This window comes from Scyliorhinus torazame, chromosome 10, assembly GCF_047496885.1.
Source record: "Scyliorhinus torazame isolate Kashiwa2021f chromosome 10, sScyTor2.1, whole genome shotgun sequence".
In the NCBI taxonomy this organism is placed as follows: Eukaryota; Metazoa; Chordata; class Chondrichthyes; order Carcharhiniformes; family Scyliorhinidae; genus Scyliorhinus; species Scyliorhinus torazame.
The window spans coordinates 134,730,910-134,751,215 of record NC_092716.1 but is presented as its reverse complement, the minus strand read 5'-3'; the positions used below and the strand labels follow the sequence as shown (position 1 = coordinate 134,751,215).

Here is a 20,306-nt window from a genome sequence, read left to right as displayed (position 1 = left end):
ACTAAGAGTTTCTTTAAATATATTGTTACGACCCCCTGGGTTAATGCTTGATCAATTCCAGACCCACTTGACTCAGAGTCACAGCACAATTGAAATTAATAAGTAATTCCAATAAAAACTCCCAAAATCTTTGGCCCTTGGTTGCCCAATATCTACAGTCACTAGATTTGTAAATTAGTCCAGAGAAGGTTCACTAGGTTTATCCTGGGTATGGAGGAATTTTCTTATGAGGAGAGGTTGAGTAGGTTGGGCCTGTACTCACTGGAGTTCAGAAGAATGAGAGGTGACCTTATTGAGACTAATGGGATTCTCCGGAGGATTGACAGGGTAGATGGTGAGAGGATATTTCCTCTTGTGGGAGAGTCCAGGACCAGATGGTATAATCTCAGATTAAGGGGTCATCCATTTAAGACCGAGACGAGGAGGAATTTCTTCTCTCAGAGGGTAGTGAGTCTGTGGAATTCTTTACCACAGGGGGATGAAGAGGCTGGGTCATTAACGATGTTCGTAGCTGAGATAGACGGATTTTTAATCAGTAAGGGAAACGAGGGTTATGGGGATAAGGAGAGAAAGTGGAGTTGACGATTATCATATTAGATCAGTCATGATCTCATTGAATGGCGGAGCAGACTCAATGGGCCGAATGGCCTAAGTCTTCTGGTCTTCTAGATCCTGAATCCCTCATCCTTTAATCCAGGTTGTGAATCCATCATTCCGGACTCATTTCTACTGTTGACAATCTCTTCCAGCTCTTATTCATTCTGTAAACAAAGAAATTATCCTTGGGGTGACGAATGCAATATAAAATAGTTAGTTCAAATATTAGTTACAGTAATGTAGATGTGGGCCAGTCTAATAGTAGTGAGTTCACAAAGGACAAAGGACAAAGGAATTCAGAAATCAGGGTTACTATACAAAGCTGGCTTTCTGCACACTGATCGTCTGTCCTCTGCTCTGCCCTCCATGACTCTCTGAAAGCATTGTTACCTTTACTATAGTAACCGCACTGTCACTAGTTTACATCGCATCGGCCCTGCCGACCTTTTGGGAAAACTCTTACAAATGTCCCTCTGTCTGGGATCACTCCCTCAAATATCCCTCTGTCTGGAATCATTCCTTCAAATATTACCCCCTCTCGAATCATTCCGTCAAATATACCTCTGGCTGGAAACATTCCCTCAAATATCCTTCTGTCTGGGATCACTCCCTCCTGTGTGTGGCACTGTTGCTTCACAGCTCCAGGGTCCCAGGTTCGATTCCTGACTTGGGTCACTGTCTGTGCTGAGTCTGCACGTTCTCCCCGTGTCTGGGTGGGTTTCCTCCGTGTGCTCCGGTTTCCTCCCACAAGTCCCGAAAGACATGCTTGTCGGGTGAATTGGACATTCTGAATTCTCTCTCCGTGTGCCGGAATGTGGCGACTAGGGGATTTTCACAGTAAATTCATTGCAGTGTTAATGTAAGCCTGCTTGTGACAATAATAAAGATTATTATTATTATTAATTATCCTCCTGTCTGGAATCATTCCCTCAAATATGCCTCCATCTGAAATCACTCCCTCAAATATCCTGCTGCCTGGAATCATTCCCTCACAAATCCCTCTGTCTGAAATCATTCCCTCAAATATTCCTGTCTACAATCATTCCCTCAAGTATCCCTCTATCTGGGATTATTCCCTCAAATGTCCTCCCGTCTGGAATTATTCCTTCAAATATCCCTCAAAGACCTGCTACTCCTGTGAAGGCCCCTCAAATATTCCCCAGTCTGTGATCAGTTTGTTGAAAGCCCTTTCCCTCTGACTGTGATAGGACTTTTGGAATTACCCCCAGTCAGTGATTAGCACCTTGTTTGTCTTCCCCTGCATCCAATCGGTCCTTTAAAGATGATCAGCTCCTTAATGATTGCCCCTCTGTGACAGCATACCCCCCTCCCATTCTGTGACAGGTCTCTCAAAGGGATCTTCTGTATCATGTCCCTGTCTCCGGTTATCTAGTTAAACAGTTTTTTTGACCCATCTCTTCCCCTGTGACAAGCTTGTCGTTTTGTTCAGCTGTAACACAAGGATCTGAATGGTTCCCACAGTGCTCGAAGGGAAAGTGTTGAAAAACATTTCCCGATTTCTCTTGGTTTCCTCCTCCCTCTGTGTCATGGACTGAATGACCATGAACATTTGTTCATTTGCTCTTTGCCCGAATGTTATTGTCCCTCTTATGAGCAGGAACAGAGATAATAAAATGCGGTGGCTGCTGGGATCTTGTTACATGACCTGAACTTCTTCAATGTAAATAAGAACTGTTGCTAGAAGCTTTACTCCCTGATTGGTGGAGAGTGACATAAAGGTAGGGTGAGTGAGTGCACGGGCAGGTTGTATTGAAATATCGGACAGACACCAGACTTTGGAGTCGTTAAACAGCAAAGACAGAGCGAGCAGCGTATGTGGAGTGTGATTCAGAGTGGAGTTTATTCTCCTAATTCCTGGACCACGGCAGGTGTTAACTTCAAGAGGGCTCCAGGGCAGAAAGAAAGAAGGTTAGAGTGGCACTTGTTGCATTTGTGATTTAATCATCTGTGAACACGATGAGAAAATAAAATCCTCGAAGCTGGTTCTATTTAGCTGGGATTGTTTCTTGGGCAGTGCATTCCACTAAGGAATGTATAGCTGAATGAGACCGTATTTATTGGTCACGTCACCAAAAGAATTCCGAGCCCTTCTGTGTACTGAAAGCTGGCAAGATCTGCAAATTCACACTGCGACAGAGAATCAGCTGGATGCTGGTCCAGGAGAGTGATTGGGGTAGGAAGTTTACCTGATGTCGCTGAACAATTGTCATTACATTTTCCCAGGTTTTCCGTCCATCTGGGTTCACCGTTTCTGGATTTTATTAAAAGTGCTGGTCATTTATTATTTTGTTCAATGGTTAACAGATTCTGTGGCACATTGAGAAGTTCACCACTTGTGAATGCATTTACTTTCAGATCAACTGTCTAATTTAAACGGAACTTGGCTCTGTCTCTTTCTCCTTCGCCGGATGGTTCTCATAGCCTGGTAATACGATACTGTCAAATAGAAATCAATGGCTGAGTCCAACCCACAGCAGAGCAGAATGTACACTGACTGAATGACTCTTGGGATCAGTGTGTTCTGCTCTCATTTCATTTTGTTTCCTTTTCTAAACACAACTAAAGAAATGCAATGGTTCAATCATTCAGGACCATGTGATACTGGGGAGGATAGATGCAGCTACACTGAATGTTCAGTTCAGACTTCCACAACTCCTTCCAATGAAATGCAACTGGTGCACTTCATGCACTCTCCACCTGCATGGCTACCTTGTTTATTCTTGGGATGTGAGCTATATTAACACGGTGCATTAATTCGGGTAGCATGGTAGCACAATGGTTAGCACAGTTGCTTCACAGCTCCAGGGTCCCAGGTTCGATTCCCAGCTGGGGTCACTGTCTGTGATGAGTCTTCACATTCTACCTGTGTCTGCGTGGGTTTCCGCCGGGTGCTCCGGTTTCCTCCCACAGTCTAAAGATGTGCACGTTAGGTGGATTGGCCATGATAAATTGCCCTTCATGTCCAAAAAGGTTAGGTGGGGATAAAGGGGTTAGATGGCTTTTGTTTCGGTGCAACATCGTGGGCCGAAGGGCCTGTACTGCGTTGTATTGTTCTATGTTCTATAAAGGGGATAGGGTGCTGTGGGCCCTAAGTAGGGTGCTCTTACCAAGGGCCAGTGCAGACTCGATGGGCTGAATGTCCTCCTTCGGCACTGTAAATTCTATGAATTCCTATGCCCTGTTACTCTTGCCTTGAACAGTTACAGTCACTGTGGTGATGACATTCTCATTGGAAGATTCCAGGATTTTGGGTTGTTGAAGGAATTGCAATGCTTGTCCAGGCAAGATGATGTGTGACTTGGACAGTTAATGAAGGTTCCTGCAAAATTGCTGCATTTGTCCATCTCTGTGGTAGAGGCTGCAGGAGAGGGAGCTGCTGTCAAAGTGACACTGGTTGCTTCTTACAATGTCTCCTGTATATGGCACATGCTGCAGCCACAATGCACTGGTGAAGGAGAGGTGCTAATTGAGTTCAAACAAATAGCTCTCTTCAAGCTTCCTGAGAATGCACAATGCACGCATTCAGGCATTCCCTCACACCCTGAATATAAGCCTTGGGGATAGCAGAAAAGGCTTTTTGGGGGGGATGGTCAGCTGGTGAACTATTTGTTAGAGGGTGTCTGATCTGTCTTATTCTAGTAATTTCCAGTTCAGGTTCTCGTCAGTCGTGAACCAGTGGTGATGGTCTTGGTCAAGATTTCACTGTTGAATCTCAGTGGTGTCATGATCTACATCAGCATATCATGGTGCAATCACACACACACTGACACACTGATGGACACACAGTAGGACCAACCAGCATACACCACATCGCAGCCAATCACCAGTGAGAGCACACGCACTATAAAGACAGGGGACACCAGAGTTCCACCCCTTGCTAGCACCTGCCAGCTCAGAGCACCGAGCTCACAGCCTGTCTCTCAGACATTCACCATGTGCTGAGTGCCTCACCTAGATAGTGATCGGACAGGGTCCACAGATAAGCTGGTAATGCACGTACCCAAAGTTACAATATGTTATTACAGTTGAGTTGTTAATAAAATAGAGTTACACCATCTCCAGCCGTGTTGACCTGTTTGTAGACCAGAACACCCAACCCGACAAGTGGAGATCTCTAAACTTACCCTTGTCGGAGAAGATGATGTGCGTGATTCTCCCCCAAAATTTCTAAGTTAATTTGTGGTTTTTTCAGAGAGTTTCCCGCCGGCTCTGTGGGTGAGTTCCCCACCGCTATTCAATGACTCTTAGTCACTTTTTTGGGCCCTGGGGAGTTTCTCACCAGTTTAGCCCGCACATCGAATTTTATTTCGCACTGAGGAGCTGAACTTTGAGATCGAGCTGCCATTTTGAAAGGGTGCCCCAATCTCGAAGTGAGCTTGTGGGTCCCCCACACCCCCCACCCATGGGTAATGTCACCCCCTACACATGCGTACTACCCCACAATCCCCCAAGTGAGGGCACCACGCTATGGGGTCCCCCTCTTCAGGTCCCCCAAGCCTCATTACAGCACCCCCTCTCTTCTACGGCCCTCACCCATCCTGTGGCAAACCATTGTATTATACCTGCTGTATGTAGCATGCCTGGGCTTGGCCCTGCTGGCTCCGCCTGTGGCTCCTCCCCTCGGGCTCAGGTATAAAGGTGGCCAACCTCCGGCCCTGCCTTCAGTCTTGGACCGGCTGCCAGCAGGTATCTTTAAGCTAATTAAAGCCACAGTTTCACTCTCAACTCATCTTCTGTCGTCATCAATTTAATTAGCTTAAAGTTTTAAGATGGACCAATCACTCAAACTTGATCGCCTGGAGCTGGACCCCCAAGCAGCGACGCCGCTACCATGTTCGAACACTGGCTACGCTGCTTCGAATCCTACATTGAATCCTCCGCCGTCGCCGAGACCCACAAGCTGCGAATTCTCAACTCCCGGGTGAGCCTGCAAGTATACATTATTATCAGGGACGCTGCCTCTTAAGCGGATGCGATAACGCTGTTGAAAGGACGGTATGACAGGAAAGTCAATGAGATGTACGCTAGGCATCTCCTTGCCATGAGGCGACAGCGCCCTGGAGAATCGCAAGCTGAATTTCTGTGTGCATTGCGGGTACTCAGCCGGAACTTCGATTGGCCGGAACTGCAATTGTAAGGCGGTATCGGCTGTCGAGCACACAGTTGTTGATCCGGGATGCCTATGTCGCAGGCATAAAGTCAAATTACACCCGCCAGCGCCTATTAGAAAGGGGTACACTTGACCTCCAAGAGACAGTACAGCTTTCGGTCTCGTTAGAAGTGGCCCTCTACAACATGGATGCCTACACCTCCGACCACGCGGCACCCTCGTGGACGTCGTGGGTGCCACCATCACCTGACCCGGGGGCGCTGCAAGCCTGTGCCGCGCAGCGACCCACCAATTCCGGAGCCCCAAAGTGCTACTTCTGTGGCCAGGGTAAGCACCCCAGACAACGCTGTCCAGTGCGGAGCGCGACCTGTAACGGATGCGGAAAGAAGGGCCATTTCGCTAAAGTTTGCCAGGCCTGTTCTGTTTTTAAACCCGGCAGCGCTGCGTGTAGCCCGTGGAGGCCGCCATCTTTGAATCACCCCGCCGCCTCCCGGAACCCCTGCTCGCCCGATTGTAAGCTGGCCTCCGCTACCCTTGATCAGCCCGCCCACCTTTCGCAGCTCTCCTCCATCACCCTCGATCAGTCTCGACCGTATCACCTCGCCAACTCCATGATGGCTGTCCGGATCAACGGCCTCAAGACAACCTGCCTTTTCGACTCTGGGAGCACAGAGTTTCGTTCATCTAGGTACGGTACGGCGCTCCCTCCCAATCTTGCCCGCGACCCAGAAAATCTCCCTGGCTTCTGAATCGCATACCATGGAAGTCCGTGGGTACTGTGTTGCAACCCTTACAGTACGGGGCGTTGAGTACAAAAGCTTCAAACTCTGCGTCCTCCCACAACTCTGCGCTGCCGTGCTGCTGGGGCTCGATTTCCAGTGCCATCTCAAAAGTGTTACCTTGGAGTTCAATGGACCCCTGCCCCCCCCCCCCCCCCCCTCACCGTCTGTAGCGCATCGACCCTTAAGGTCGCCTCACCCCCGTTCTTCGCTAACCTCACCCCGGACTGTAAGCCTGTCGCCACTAGGAGCAGACGATACAGTGCTCTGGACAAGGCCTCTATCAGGTCGGAGGTCCAGCAACTCCTGCAGGAAGGGATCATTGAGGCTAGTACCAGCCCCTGGAGAGCCCAAGTGGTGGTCGTCAAGACTGGGGAAAAGCATCGGTTGGTCATCGACTACAGTCAGACTATCAACCAGTACACACAGCTCGATGCGTACCACCTCCCCCGCATATCTGACATGGTCAATCAGATTACGCAGTACCGAGTCTTCTCCACCATTGATCTGAAGTCCGCGTACCACCAGCTCCCTATCCGCCCGGAGGACCGCCAATGCACTGCCGTTGAGGCAGATGGCCGCCTCTACCACATCCTCCGGGTCCCCTACGGCGTCACCAATGGGGTCTCGGTCTTCCAACGGTAGATGGACCGGATGGTTGCCCAGTACGAGCTGCGGGCCACATTCCCATATCTGGATAATGTCACCATCTGCGGCCATGACCAGCAGGACCATGACGCTAACCTCCAAAAATTCCTCCACACCGCCAAGCTCCTTAACCTCACGTACAATTGGGAGAAATGCGTTTTCCGCACAACCTGCCTAGCCATCCTTGGCTACATTGTGGAAAACTGAGTCCTAGGGCCCGACTCCGACCGCATGTGCCCCCTTCTGGAACTTCCGCTTCCCCACTGCCTCAAGGCCCTGAAGAGATGCCTGGGGTTCTTTTCCTACTATGCTCAGTGGGTCCCCAATTATGCGGACAAGGCCCGTCCACTTATTAAATCCACCGTTTTTCCCCTGACGGCTGAGGCCCGCCTAGCCTTCAGCCGCATCAAAGCAGATATTGCCAAGATCGCAATGCACGCAGTAGACGAGTCCATCCTGTTCCAGGTGGAGAGGGATGTGTCCGACTTTGCCCTGGCCGCTACCCTCAACCAGGCAGGCAGGCCCGTGGCTTTCTTCTCCCGTACCCTCCAGAGCTCCGAAATTCGACACTCCTCCATCGAAAAGGAAGCCCAATCCATTGTGGAAGCTGTGAGACATTGGAGGCATTACCTGGCCGGCAGGCGATTCACTCTCCTCACTGACCAAAGGTCGGTAGCCTTCATGTTCAATAACACACAGTGGGGCAAGATGAAGATTGACAAGATCCTAAGGTGGAGGATCGAACTCTCCACCAACAACTACGATATCCTGTACCGACCTGGGAAGCTCACATAGAACATAGAACATAGAACGATACAGCACAGTACAGGCCCTTTGGCCCACGATGTTGCACCGAAACAAAAGCCATCTAACCTACACTATGCCATTTATCATCCATATGCTTATCCAATAAACCTTTAAATGCCCTCCATGTTGGCGAGTTCACTACTGTTGCAGGTAGGGCATTCCACGGCCTCACTACTCTTTGCGTAAAGAACCTACCTCTGACCTCTGTCCTATATCTATTACCCCTCAGTTTAAAGCTATGTCCCCTCGTGCTAGCCATTTCCATCCGCGGGAGAAGGCTCTCACTGTCCACCCTATCTAACCCCCTCAAATGAGCCCCCAGATGCCCTATCCCGCGGTACATGTGCCAGCGCACAAGTAGACCGACTTCGGGCCCTCCACAATGACCTGGGTCACCCGTTTTTTTTCCACTTTATCAAGGCCCGCAACCTGCCTTACTCCATCGAGGAGGTCAGGACCATGACCAGGGTCTGCGCGGAGTGCAAACCACACCTCCATCGGCCAGACAGAGCGCACCTGGTAAAGGCCTCCCGCCCCTTTGAACGCCTCAGCGTCGATTTCAAAGGGCCCCTCCCCTCCACTGACCGTAACGTGTACTTCCTCAATATCATTGGGTACTCGTGTTTCCCTTTTGCCATCCCATGCCCTGACATGGCCTCTGCCACAGTCATCAAGGTCCTGCATGGCCTCTTCACCTTGTTTGGGTTCCCCAACTCCATCCATCGTGATTGGGGTTCCTCCTTCATGAGTGATGAGCTGCGTCAGTACCTGCTTACCAAGGGCATCGCCTCCAGCAGGACGACCAGCTACAACCCCCGAGGGAACGGACAGGTGGAGAGTGAGAACGCGACGGTCTGGAAGGCCGTCCTTTTTGCGCTATGGTCTAGAAGTCTCCCTGTCTCCTGCTGACAGGAGGTCCTTCCCGATGCGCTACACTCCATCCGGTCGCTCCTGTGTACCGCCACCAATGTGAGCCCTCATGAGAGAATGTTTGTCTTCCCCAGGAAGTCCACCTCGGGGGTCTCGCTCCCATCCTGGCTGACCAGGGCCCGTCCTCCGGAAGCTTGCGAGGAGTCATAAGTTGGATCCCCTGGTCGAAAGGGTCCGTCTCCTCTATGCTAACCCCCAATATGCCTACATGGCACACCATGACGGGCAGGAGGACACAGTCTCACTTCGGGATTCGGCACCCGCAGGTTCCCCAGCGACCATCACCACTACTCTCGACCCTACACCTTCTTCCTCCATTGCTACCCATGGTGCACCAGGGCCATGGCATACTCCGCTAGTCCCAGTGCATGGCACGCCAGAGCCTCCGGGTCCGTCGCCAGGCACTCCTTGTTGACGCAGAGGACGACACGCAGGACTCAACACTTCATCCGACACCAGTATCCACACCATAGCCGGGACTGCGGTGGTCACAGCGGAAAGTCAAAGCCCCCGACAGACTCGATTATATAATTCAACCGTCCACTTCACCCCCGCCGGACTCTTTTTTAACAGGGGGTGAATGTGGTAAACCACTGTATTGTATTATACCTGCTGTATGTATCATGCCTGGGCTTGGCCCTGCTGGCTCCGCCTGTGGCTCCTCCCCTCGGGCTCCGGTATAAAGGTGGCCAACCTCTGGCCCTGCCTTCAGTCTGGGGCCGGCTGCCAGCAGGTATCTTTAAGCTAATTAAAGTCACAGTTTCACTTTCAACTCGTCTTCTGTCGTTATTGATGGTACGTCACATCCAACCTCCCGGAGGCTACTGCTTACCTGCTCTGCATTTCCCCACCCTTCAAACCACCCTCATTTCATGGGAATGGCCCCCTTTGCCCCCTGACCCTTGGCAGCATCACCCTGGCACTTGGGCACCCTTTTATTGCCACCCTGACACTTGGGCCGTGCTCCTTCTGGCTTGGCAATGCTATCCGTGCACGTGGCAGTGCCAAGGTGCCCATGTTTCAGCGGGAGGGCCAGGGTTCCCCGATGGCTAGGGACACCCTTGTTTGTGTGGACCAGCACTGATCGGTGCCTGGCTGCAGCCTCCCTGCAGAGGCCCGTGAATCAAAGGAGGCCGTTGGATCCCACACAGGTAGATCGTAAATAGGTTTACGACCTACTTCCGTGAACGTCATTAGGTTCCGCCCATTTGGGCCAGGGTTCCGACTCCAACGTCTCACTGATCTTCGGAGAATCCCAGGAAGCGTGGAGCCTTTTGGGAGGCTCGCTGGAGAGCTTTTCCGGCATTCTCTGGTCGTGTTGCGCTCAAGCAAGAGAATCACGCCCATTACCTTTTGTTTTGGTGACTCAATATTTACTGCACTTGTCAGTCCAGGTTCAGATGCACCTGGGAGAGAGAGAGATCTCTGGACAGGGTTGGGGTTGATGGGGAATCAATTTTACAATCCCTATGAAGGACCATAAATGAGAATAGCCAAATTTACCCCTCTCTCTCTCCCTTCGGTAGTCACTCACTCAAGAGTATGATTGTTCACCGAAGCAACTCTGGGCACGGTCTTGAGGTCTTGTTATGCTCTCGCTCAAGCGAAACGAGGCTGGTGAACAGCAGGAGTGGCCAAAAAATTAGATCCGCGCCAGGCGCCAAACAGTTCGCTATGCAACTGGCTCACTCCCGTTGCCGAAATCGGGATCTCGCTGTAGCATGGCAAGAAACCAATTATCACTACAAGTCCCATTTCCATACAATTAACTAGAGCGACCCCATATCCAACGGCCTCCCGTCATTCAGCGGCCTCCCCAGCAAGTGCTGATTAGTACTCCTTTTATTTTTTAAAAAACGGTGAACCTGACGGAAGGGCTTCTGTGGGGAGGTGAGTAGTCATCCTTGCTCGCAGGCAAAGAGCCCGGGTGTGCTGGGCTTTCTGTCCCTGTGCTCGGCGGGGGATGGGGGACTCTTGGCTGGGGTTGGGGGGACCCTCCGCAGGGGTGGGCTGCCATGGAAGGATGGGGTAGGAGCTGGAGGGGGGGGGGGGCAAATGGGGCCAACTGCTCGCTGCACACCATGCCAACCCTGGATCGTGAGTACCCGTTCCGGGGGCGACCCTTGTCCTTGCCTGTCTGCCCCACCGACCACCCCTAACCCCCACCGACTGCCAAGGCTCTGGCTGCTTGGCTGAAGGCTATTGTTGATCGGGAATGTCAATGTGGTTAAGTGAGCATTTCACACAACCCAAGTGGATTCCTGTGGATAGGCGGGTGATGTAGCATGTGGGACACATTGGGGGCAATTCTCCGAGCCCCGTGCCGGGAGGTGCGGGGAATCGGCACCACCTGCGCCGGCGCGTTTGACGCAGCTCTGGGTGGGCCTCCGATGGGGTTTGGCCCGCGATCGGGGCCCACCAATCGGCCGGCCCCTGAACACCGATGCCATGTTGGCGCGGTGCCCATTTGGAGCTGGGAAGGGAGGCTGGAGCGGCGTGAACCGCTCCAGTGCCGTGCTGGCCCCCTATCGGGGCCAGAATCAGTCGTCCTCGTGCCCGTTTCGCGCTGTCGTGAAACGCGACTGTGTTCACGACGGCGTGACCACTTGGGCTCCATTTGGGAGAATCGCCCCCTGTGCCTAGCATCCCAATCGCACCGTGATGCCTGGACAGTGTGCCATAACACTGCAGGAGGCAACACCATGGACGCAGCAGCCAACATCCGAACACCCAGGAGATGGAGCACAGCTCCGGAGGACATGTCCACGGCCGGAGGGTGGGTGTGTGCCACAGGGAGGGGACTAGTGTCCGGCCCAGTTGGCGTTGTGAGCGGGGGTACAGGGTCTGGGGCCCGGCGAGGGGCGCCCGCTGCAGCCGCGTGTGCATGGGCAGGGTGTTCTGGGTAGCGGTGAGGTGGTGGGTGTGCGGAGGGGGGCATCAGTGGGGGATTGGCGGGTCCCGGTGTGGGAGCCATTGCTGTTTGTCGATCTAATACCCTCGCCCAATGTTTACAGATATTGAATGCTATGACGGATATTGGACACCGAGGTTGCCCTAGTGGTCCTGGTGCTGTGCAATATGGCCAGACTCCAGAGAAAGCGACAGTAGCAGCGCCTGCAGATGCTCGAGGGGCAGCTCATGTGCCGTACACAACCCCACACTCTTTTGAGGACCCAGCTGCCCATCAGGCTAGGGATGGACCCAGAAGGGGAGTCCCGCGATACCTCGGTGTACAGTTGTCACGGGTCATTTGAACAAATCACGGACAGCGCATGCTGCAGGAGGCTCCATCTCAACAAGGAGACCGTGCGGCACCTGTGCCATCTCCTCATGGACTTGGCACCACGTGGAGGAGGAAGACACCCGCTCCTGGTGGCCGTCAAGGTCAACGCAGCCCTAAACCTTTATGCCTCAGGATCATTCCAGGGCTCGAGCATGGACCTGTATGGCATCTCGCAGGCCACAAATACCCTGTATGCCTGGGCGGAAGACTACATCGTACTTTGCATGGACTGAGCCCACCTAGGTGCCCAGGCTGCAGGGTTCTCCCCACGCCGGGATGCCCCATGTCCAGGGGGGGGTGACAGATGCTACACGTTGCCCTGCATTCATCGATTCATTTGGGGTGTCCCATATGAAGTGAAAGTGGTTTCACTCCCTCAACATTCAACTCGCCTGCAACCACCAGATGTATATAATGCACGTGTGTGCACACTTCCCGAGGAGTGTTCATGACAGCTACATCCTGGGACAGTCAGTCTGTCCTGCTCTCTTCAAAGAGCATCCCAGGATGGGCAGCCGGCTCTTGCAGGATGAGGGATATCCGCTGAGGGCTTGGCTAATGATGCCAGTACGGAGGCTGGAGACCAAAGCGGAGACTTGGTATCCCAAGGCCCAAGTGGCCACCCGGGCTGTGATTGAGCGGGGCATTGGACTCCTCAAGATGTGGTTCCAATGTCTCGACCACTACGCAGGTGCCCTCCAGTACACCGCCCAGAGGGTTGACCGCTTTGTTGTGGTCTACTGTGTCCTCCACACCTCGCACAGCAGCAGGCGACGAGCTGGAGGTTGGTAATGAGGAACAACCCCTCGTTCAAACCCCTCCTCCCACCATTGTGAACCACGCATGCGGCTAACTATGTCCTCTCTGTGACTCCTCAGGAAAAGCTCTCCCTCAAACGGTGGGAGAGGGCCTTGACTGGCGGTGTGCCAGACATCAGGATCCTCACCACCTTTTTGAAGCGCATGCCCGCAAGGTGACCAATGTGGCCGAGGACATGGCGGTGACCAACGTGGAGGCTGGCGGACGCTGCAGAGGCGAGGTCCCGCCTGCAGGACCTGTCAAGCGTGTTGTTCTTGCCTTACTGACTGACCCATCATTCCCATTGACCACATGTCCATTCTCCCACAGGTACTCCAGCTGATGGCACTGGTCATCTCAGGCGGCCCACTCTCCAGCCTCCCAGGAGACCACCTCGGAGGAGAGCTCTGAGGATTCCACTACAATGGTGGTGTCAAAGCTGTCATCCACACTCTCCACCAGCGCAGATACACATACCTCGGTGGGACATGGTAGTGGTCAGGTCTCTGGGGGACAATCTGGTGAGCACCACACTGCAGCTGATGTACATCAGGTGGAGGCAGGAACTCCCAGGCAAGTCAGTCGAAGGGCTGCTGAATCCCAGGACGAGTTGGGTCCCAGCCTGATGGTGAGCCTGTGGAAGTGTTCATCCCGGAGTTGATGAAGACGATGAGTGCGGCCGGGCATTCGGAGGGAGGTGTTAGCGACATTCCAGCAGATCCGTAGCCGTTTGGAGGAGTGCAGACGCATTTGGAGGAGTGCAGAGGCACAGGCTATGTCGCCGGCAACGCGTGGTACCAATGCCAACACTGCTAGGGTGGCGACTGCAGTGGACAGCCTGCTGCACAACGTTGGCACCATTAGAGAAGATGTCCAAGGCATCACGCAGTCGGTAAGGGCCATGGCTGAGAGTCTCGGCAGTATGTCCGACTCGCTGGGGGCTCGACCGAATGTCCGACTCACTGAGGGATGTCACCCAGTACCAGGCTGACCTTGATGAGGTTCTGTAGGACATGTCCCGCTCTCAGATGGGAATGGCCGAGGCGCTGCAGCGCTTGCCCCAGTCACTGAGGAGCATCGTAGAGGGCGTTGACACAATGGTGCGGACCACGGCGAACCGCCATGGCTGGCAGAGCCAAATGATGCAGGGGCAGCTGGGGCTCGAATCTGCTGCCCCTCCATCCCGAGGTGAACCCTAGGGCCCTAAGGGCACCAACCGGGAGGAGCGGACACTGGGTGCCAACCTGGACTCGTCCCATGGAGTGACGATAATGGCCATCAGCTCCCCTGAGTTCCACCCCTCTGATGAAGCCATGTCTCACAGCCAGCACAAGGGACAGAGTGGCACAGCTCTGGCCAAGAGCCCTCCGAGGACGCCCACCAGGGGCATCGATGGCCATGGCTGCCTTCAGCTGACTCCCTCCACCTCAGTTGTGCATCCTTGGGACACATCTAGACGTAGTGGTAGAGCTAGGAGGGCAAAGCACATCGAAGATCACTGAGGGAACTGGTGGAGGGGGGGGGCGGGGTTGGAGGGTAGGTATAAAATCACAGAATTTAATCGGCCCATCTAGTCTGCACCGGCCCTTGGAAAGAGCACCCTGCCCAAGCCCACACCACCTATCCCTGTAACCCCACCCCACCTTTTGGACACTAAGGACAGTTTATCATGGCCAATCCACCTTTGCACATCTTTGGACTGTGGGAGGAAACCGGAGCACCGGAAGAAACCCATGCAGGCACGGGGAAAGCATGCAGACTCCGCACAGACAGTGACCCAAGCTGGGGTGCGGGGGCTGGGGGCGGGGAATTGTCAAACACAATGAACACCTTTGTGCACAACCAGTATGATGCCTCTGTCACCTTCCTCCGCAAAGCGGGCCGACCTCCGAACACGACCCATCTCTCCAGGCATGGGGTGGCTCTCATTGTATGGAAATGGGACTTCAGTGGTGATAATTGGTTTCTTGCCACGCTACGGCGTGATCCCGATTTCTCCTGGGAGAGCAGGCCGGTTGCATCGCAAACTGTTTGGGGCTTGGTGCGGTTCTAATTTTTGGCACCTCCCGCTATTCACCGGCCTCGTTTCGCTTGAGCGAGAGCATAATGAGGCCGGAGAATCACGCCCCAAGTGTAGGCTAAACCATTGAGGAAACACCTGGGGCCCAGAAAATGATTAAGTGTCATTGAATAGCAGTGGGGAACTTTAGGCAGAGCCGGGGGGAACCTCCCTGAAAAACCTGCCACAAAGAACTTAGAAAGTTTTCGGGAGAATCGCGCCCAGAGATTGGGCCGCCATTTTGAAAGGGTGCCCAAACTCTAAGTGAGCTTGTGGTCCTCCACACTCTCCCACCCATGGGCAATGTCACCCCACACATAAATGGGCAATCCCCCCCCCCCACTGGGCAAGCTACTCAAAGGTAGTGAGGATTCTTAAGTCTGGCACCCCTCTGCCAATCTGGGCCCCCTCCCAGTAATTGTGGGAGAGCTTTTCCTGAGGAGACACAGAGGGCATCATTAGCCACATGCGTGATTCACAGTGGTGGGAGGCGTTTGTGAAGGAAGGGTTGGGTGGGGGTTGAAGAGAGGGTTGGGGGCTGCATGGAGAGTTGGGGAGGTGGATGCTTGTGTGGGGGTGTTGATGTATTTTGGGGGGGGGGGGGGCTGTGGGTCATTGACCTTTTTTTTTCAGCACTGGAGGCCCGACCTTGACCTCTCCCTGTGCAGCTGGATCCTTGACTTCCTCACCAACAGACCGCAATCTGTCATGATCGGCAACAGCACCTCCTCCACAATAGTCCTCAACACCAGGGCCCTGCACGGATGTGTGCTCCGTTCTCTACTGTACTCCCTATACACCCACACTACTGTTTTACAAGGTTCAACTCCAATTCAATCTATAAGTTTGCAGATGATACGACTGTAGTGGGTCATATCTCAAACAACGACTAATCAGACTACAGAAGGGAGATAAATCACTTGGTTGCATGGTGTACCGAAAATAACCTCTCTAAATGTCGGAAAGACCAAGGAACTTATCATCGACTTCAGGAACCCCCCGCCTGCATTAATGGCTCCGAAGTCGAGATGGTCGATCCTTTAAGTTCCTGGGGGTCACCATCACCAACAGTCTGTCCTGGTCCACTCACGTTGATGCACCAGTCAAGAAAGCCCAACAACGTCTCTACTTCCTACGGAAGCGAAAGAAATTCGGCATGTCTGCATCGACTCACACAAACTTCTACAGATACATCATAGAGAACATCCTATCCAGCTGCATCACAGATTGGTATGGCAACTGCTTGGCCCAAGATCGCAAGAAACTTCAGTGTTGTGAACTCAGCCCAATGCATCACACAAGCTTGCCACCCTCACATTGATTCTGTATACACCTCCCGCTGCCTCAGGAAGGCAGACAGCATTATCAGAGACCCCTCCCACCCACGCTTTGCCTTCTTCCAGATCCTCCCATCAGGCAGAAGGTACAGAAGTCTGGAGACCTGCACATCCAGACATAGGAACAGCTTCTTCCCCACAGCTACTAGACTCCTCACCGACTCACCCTCGGACTGATCTGTTCCCTGTAAGAACACTGTTCACGACGCCATATGCTGCTCTTACTCATGTATTAGCTTTGTTTGGCCCCTTGTTCCGCACTGTAACCAATCACTGTTTGTCGATGTACCATTTGTCAATGTTCTCTGTCGATTATTCTTTTTTTGTCTACTATGTAAGTCCGGTGTACGTTCCCTTGGCACAGAAAAATACTTTTCGATACATGTGACAACAAATCAAATCCTCCTGGTCACACTCCCGGAGCTTACAGCCGCTGCCACCTCGTCCCAGGCAGCATTGGCTGACCCTCCGGGACCCTCGGGGGTACAGGACATCTCTCCAGCCTCCACTGTGTCTAGGAGCCTACTCCAGTTTGCATTCCCAAATCTTGAGGCTGGTGTCCTCGCGCCATTGTTGCAAGCTGACTCGGGTTGGCTGAGCAAGTGCTGCTCAACCTTGTTAGCAGGAGGCTGGCGAATCGGCTGGTGAGCCTTCATTTGTGGCAAGAAACCTATGGGGCCTCGTTAAATGGACCAATTAACGTTGAATAGCGTTGCCGGCACTACCCCAGACCCCCAAGTGAGGACACCCTGCAATGGTCCCCTCTTCAAGGCCCCCTTGCCACACCCCTTCCAGGACCTCCTACTTCTCATGAAGCCCCTACTTACCTGCCTTGCCCTCCTCCCAATATCCTCCTTTCATGGGCATGGCCCCCCTCAGGCCCTGAGCCTTGACAGTGCCACCCTGGCAGTGCCATCCAGGCACCTTGGCAATAAATCGTTGAGAGGAGGTTATCTTTACCTTTGATGAAAATTGTCAGAAAGTAGTGCTTTAGTGAGAGAAGGTTTTTTCAAAAGGTGCGAGTCAGGAGGGAGTACAGGGCTGACATGGTGTTGATAATGATGGTCTATATATGTTGTGATTGGACTGCTGTTGATGGATTTTGTATAGTTGTTCAGCCCATAAGCAGATGGAGCATTTACTTCTGCCTCGATAGCAATCCCGCTTCAGGAACGCTGAATATATTTGGAGATTGAGGAAGGTGGGACACGTTGTTTTAGCTCATTGTCCTTTGATTCTCATGGCATTTGCTGTCCTACTTTCCATGCTGGAATGAATGACATCGAAGTATTTGATACTAAAAATGGCAATACCTTGTGTTCTGCTGCTGCATCACCAGATCGCTCTCTGCTTGTCAGTTTAACTGGAGCAGGAAAAGGCTCACAGCATTCCCAACCCCATCTCCCTTATCCTGCGTCCTGCTCCTATTATGACTGCCCCAAAAGAAAGGAGTCCACATCAGGTTTCTGGTTAAACAGTGAGTTTACTGGATTTCTCTACAGTGGCTTCCAGCGAGCATCCACGGCGAGTGAGTGCCGGCCGGTTTTGAGCCGGCTTTATACCGGATGTGTTTGGAGGCTCCGCCCCCTTTCAGCAGGGAGCACGTATTCTCCGAGCGAGGGCTTCTTGGAAAATCATATATACCCAACTCCGTAAGCCTTAGTTGATGCTCCGTTATGACATCTCTCCCCTCCCAAGTGCAAAAATCCTTCCGTCAAACCCTCTTTGGTGCTGGAGGAATCTTTGAAGAACAGGGCGGTGGCACCCCTGGTGAAGTGTACCGCGTCAGAGAACATCTTTTAAGATTGAAATGTTGTGACAGGACAGCGGCGACCGGAGCTTGTACCTCCCGTTCCCCCTGGACACCCCAGGGGGTTCGGACTCCATCTCTGAATCCAAGGATGGTCACTACCATCGGGAGGTCTAATGGGGCTCCTGTATGAATCCAGAAACCGGATCTGTGTGTAGCAGCCAACGGGCGCCCAGGGCGACATTTCGGATGGAAACCTTGTTTCCCGGGGCAAACTGATGGGCCGGACGGCATGGGACAGGGCACGCAGCTGCTGATCTTGGGCACACCACACCTTCGCCCCGATGTCCGGGAGCAACAACCCTCCACGTGTTCAGAGGCGTTGGCCCATGAGCAGTTCCACTGGAGCCACATCAGTCACAGAATGTGGTGTGGTCCGATACCCGAACAAGAATTGGACCAGGTGCATGTCCAAAGATCCTGTCTGCTGTTTGCAGAGGCCCTGCTTTAAGGTCTGGATGGTTCTCTCTGCCAACCCGCTGGAGACCGGATGATAGGGGGCTGTCCTCCTATACCGGATACCATTGGTCCGAAGGAACTCAAAGTCCGTCCTCGTGTAGATGCCACGTTGTCCATTACTAGTACCTCCAGAACGCCATGTGCGGAGAAAGAGGGGCGCAACTTCTCCATTGTTGCATGAGAGGTGATCGCCGCCATCCGATGGGCCTCTAACCATTTAGAAATGAGTGTCTACTAAAAGAAGGAACATTGAGCCCATTAACGGGTCGGTGAAGCCTTCGTGGATACGGGCCCATGGGTGGCCTGGCCATTCCCAGGGGTGGAGGGACACGGCGACTGGGAGCTGTTGGTGTTCCTGGCAAATGAAGCATTGCTGTGGTAACTTCCCAATGGTGTCGAGACCTGGCCACCATATATAGCTCCTTGCCAGAATCTTCATCCTGGTCACCAGCGGGCCCCCATCTGGGGGCCTATTGTTTAGGTCCCTTTACACAAGTGCCTGCCGTTTGGCTGAGATCACGATCCACATACGCCATAGGAGAACCCTGTCTTCAATTTTTAGTTCTGACATCTGGGTTGAAAAAGTCCGAAGCTCCCCGAGCAATTGGCGATGCTGACCCCAAAGGACGAGGTTTCGTACGCAGGCTAGGATGGAATCCGTCTGGGTCCAGTTGCGGGGGAACGCGTATTCCCAGAGAGCTTCCAGGTAAATCAAATCCCCGACTCCATGGGCCTTAGTTGGGGCCCCATTATGACATCTCCATCCATGGCTGCTCACTCTCTTGATTCAATTTAATTTGGTTTATTGTCACGTGCACCGAGGTACAGTGAAAAGTATTGTTCTGCACTCCAGACAGATCGTTCCAATGCATGAAAAAAACATACATAAATACACAATGTCAATACATAGACCCAGGCATCGGGTGAAGCATACCGGAGTCTAGCACTACTCCGTAGAAAAGATATGTGAAGAGATCGTAGAAAAGATATGTGAAGAGATCATTTCAATCAGTCAGTCCATAAAAGGGTCATTCAGGAGTCTGGTAACAACGGGGAAGAAGCTGTTTTTGAACTGCTAATGCATGTTCTCAGACTTTTGTATCTCCTGCCCGATGGAAGAAGTTGGAAGAGAGAATAACGCGGGTGGGAGAGGTCTTTGATTATGCTGCCCGTCTTCCCAAGACTGCGGGAGGTATTCACCGAGTCAATGGATGGGAGGTGGTTTCGCATTATGGACTGGGCTGTGTTCACAGCTCTGTAGTTTCATACGGTCTTGGGCCGAGCAGTTGCCATACCAGGCTGTCATGCAGCCAGATAGGATGCTATCTGTGGTGCATCTGTAAAAGTTGTTAAAAGTCAATGTGGACATGCCAAATTTCCTTAGTTTCCTGAGGAAGTACAGGCGCTGTTGTGCTTTCTTGGTGGTAGCGTCGATGTGGGTGGACGAGGACAGATTTTTGGTGATGTGCACACCTAGGAATTTAAAGTTGTCAACCATCTCCACCTCGGCACCATTGATGCAGACAGGGGTGTGTATGATACTTCGCTTCCTGAAGTCAATGACCAACTCCTTGGTTTTGCTGATGTTGAGGGAGAGATTGTTCTGTTACGCCAAGCCACTAGGTTCTCTATCTCCCTCCTGTACTCTCGCTCATCATTGTTCGAGAT

General features: G+C 52.6%; 1 protein-coding gene across 6 annotated transcripts in view; it reads left to right on the top strand.

Moving 5' to 3' along the window:
- Positions 1-20,306, top strand: part of cpt1ab (carnitine palmitoyltransferase 1Ab (liver)) — a 138,659-nt gene that overhangs the window by 14,196 nt on the left and 104,157 nt on the right. The window contains exon 1 of one of the 6 annotated variants that reach the window (XM_072518778.1): positions 2,355-2,526. The exons of the other annotated variants lie outside the window; for them this stretch is intronic. The gene's annotated coding sequence lies outside the window, so the exon portion shown is untranslated. Of the gene's footprint in view, positions 1-2,354; positions 2,527-20,306 lie in introns of those variants that run through there. 6 annotated transcript variants of the gene reach the window in all.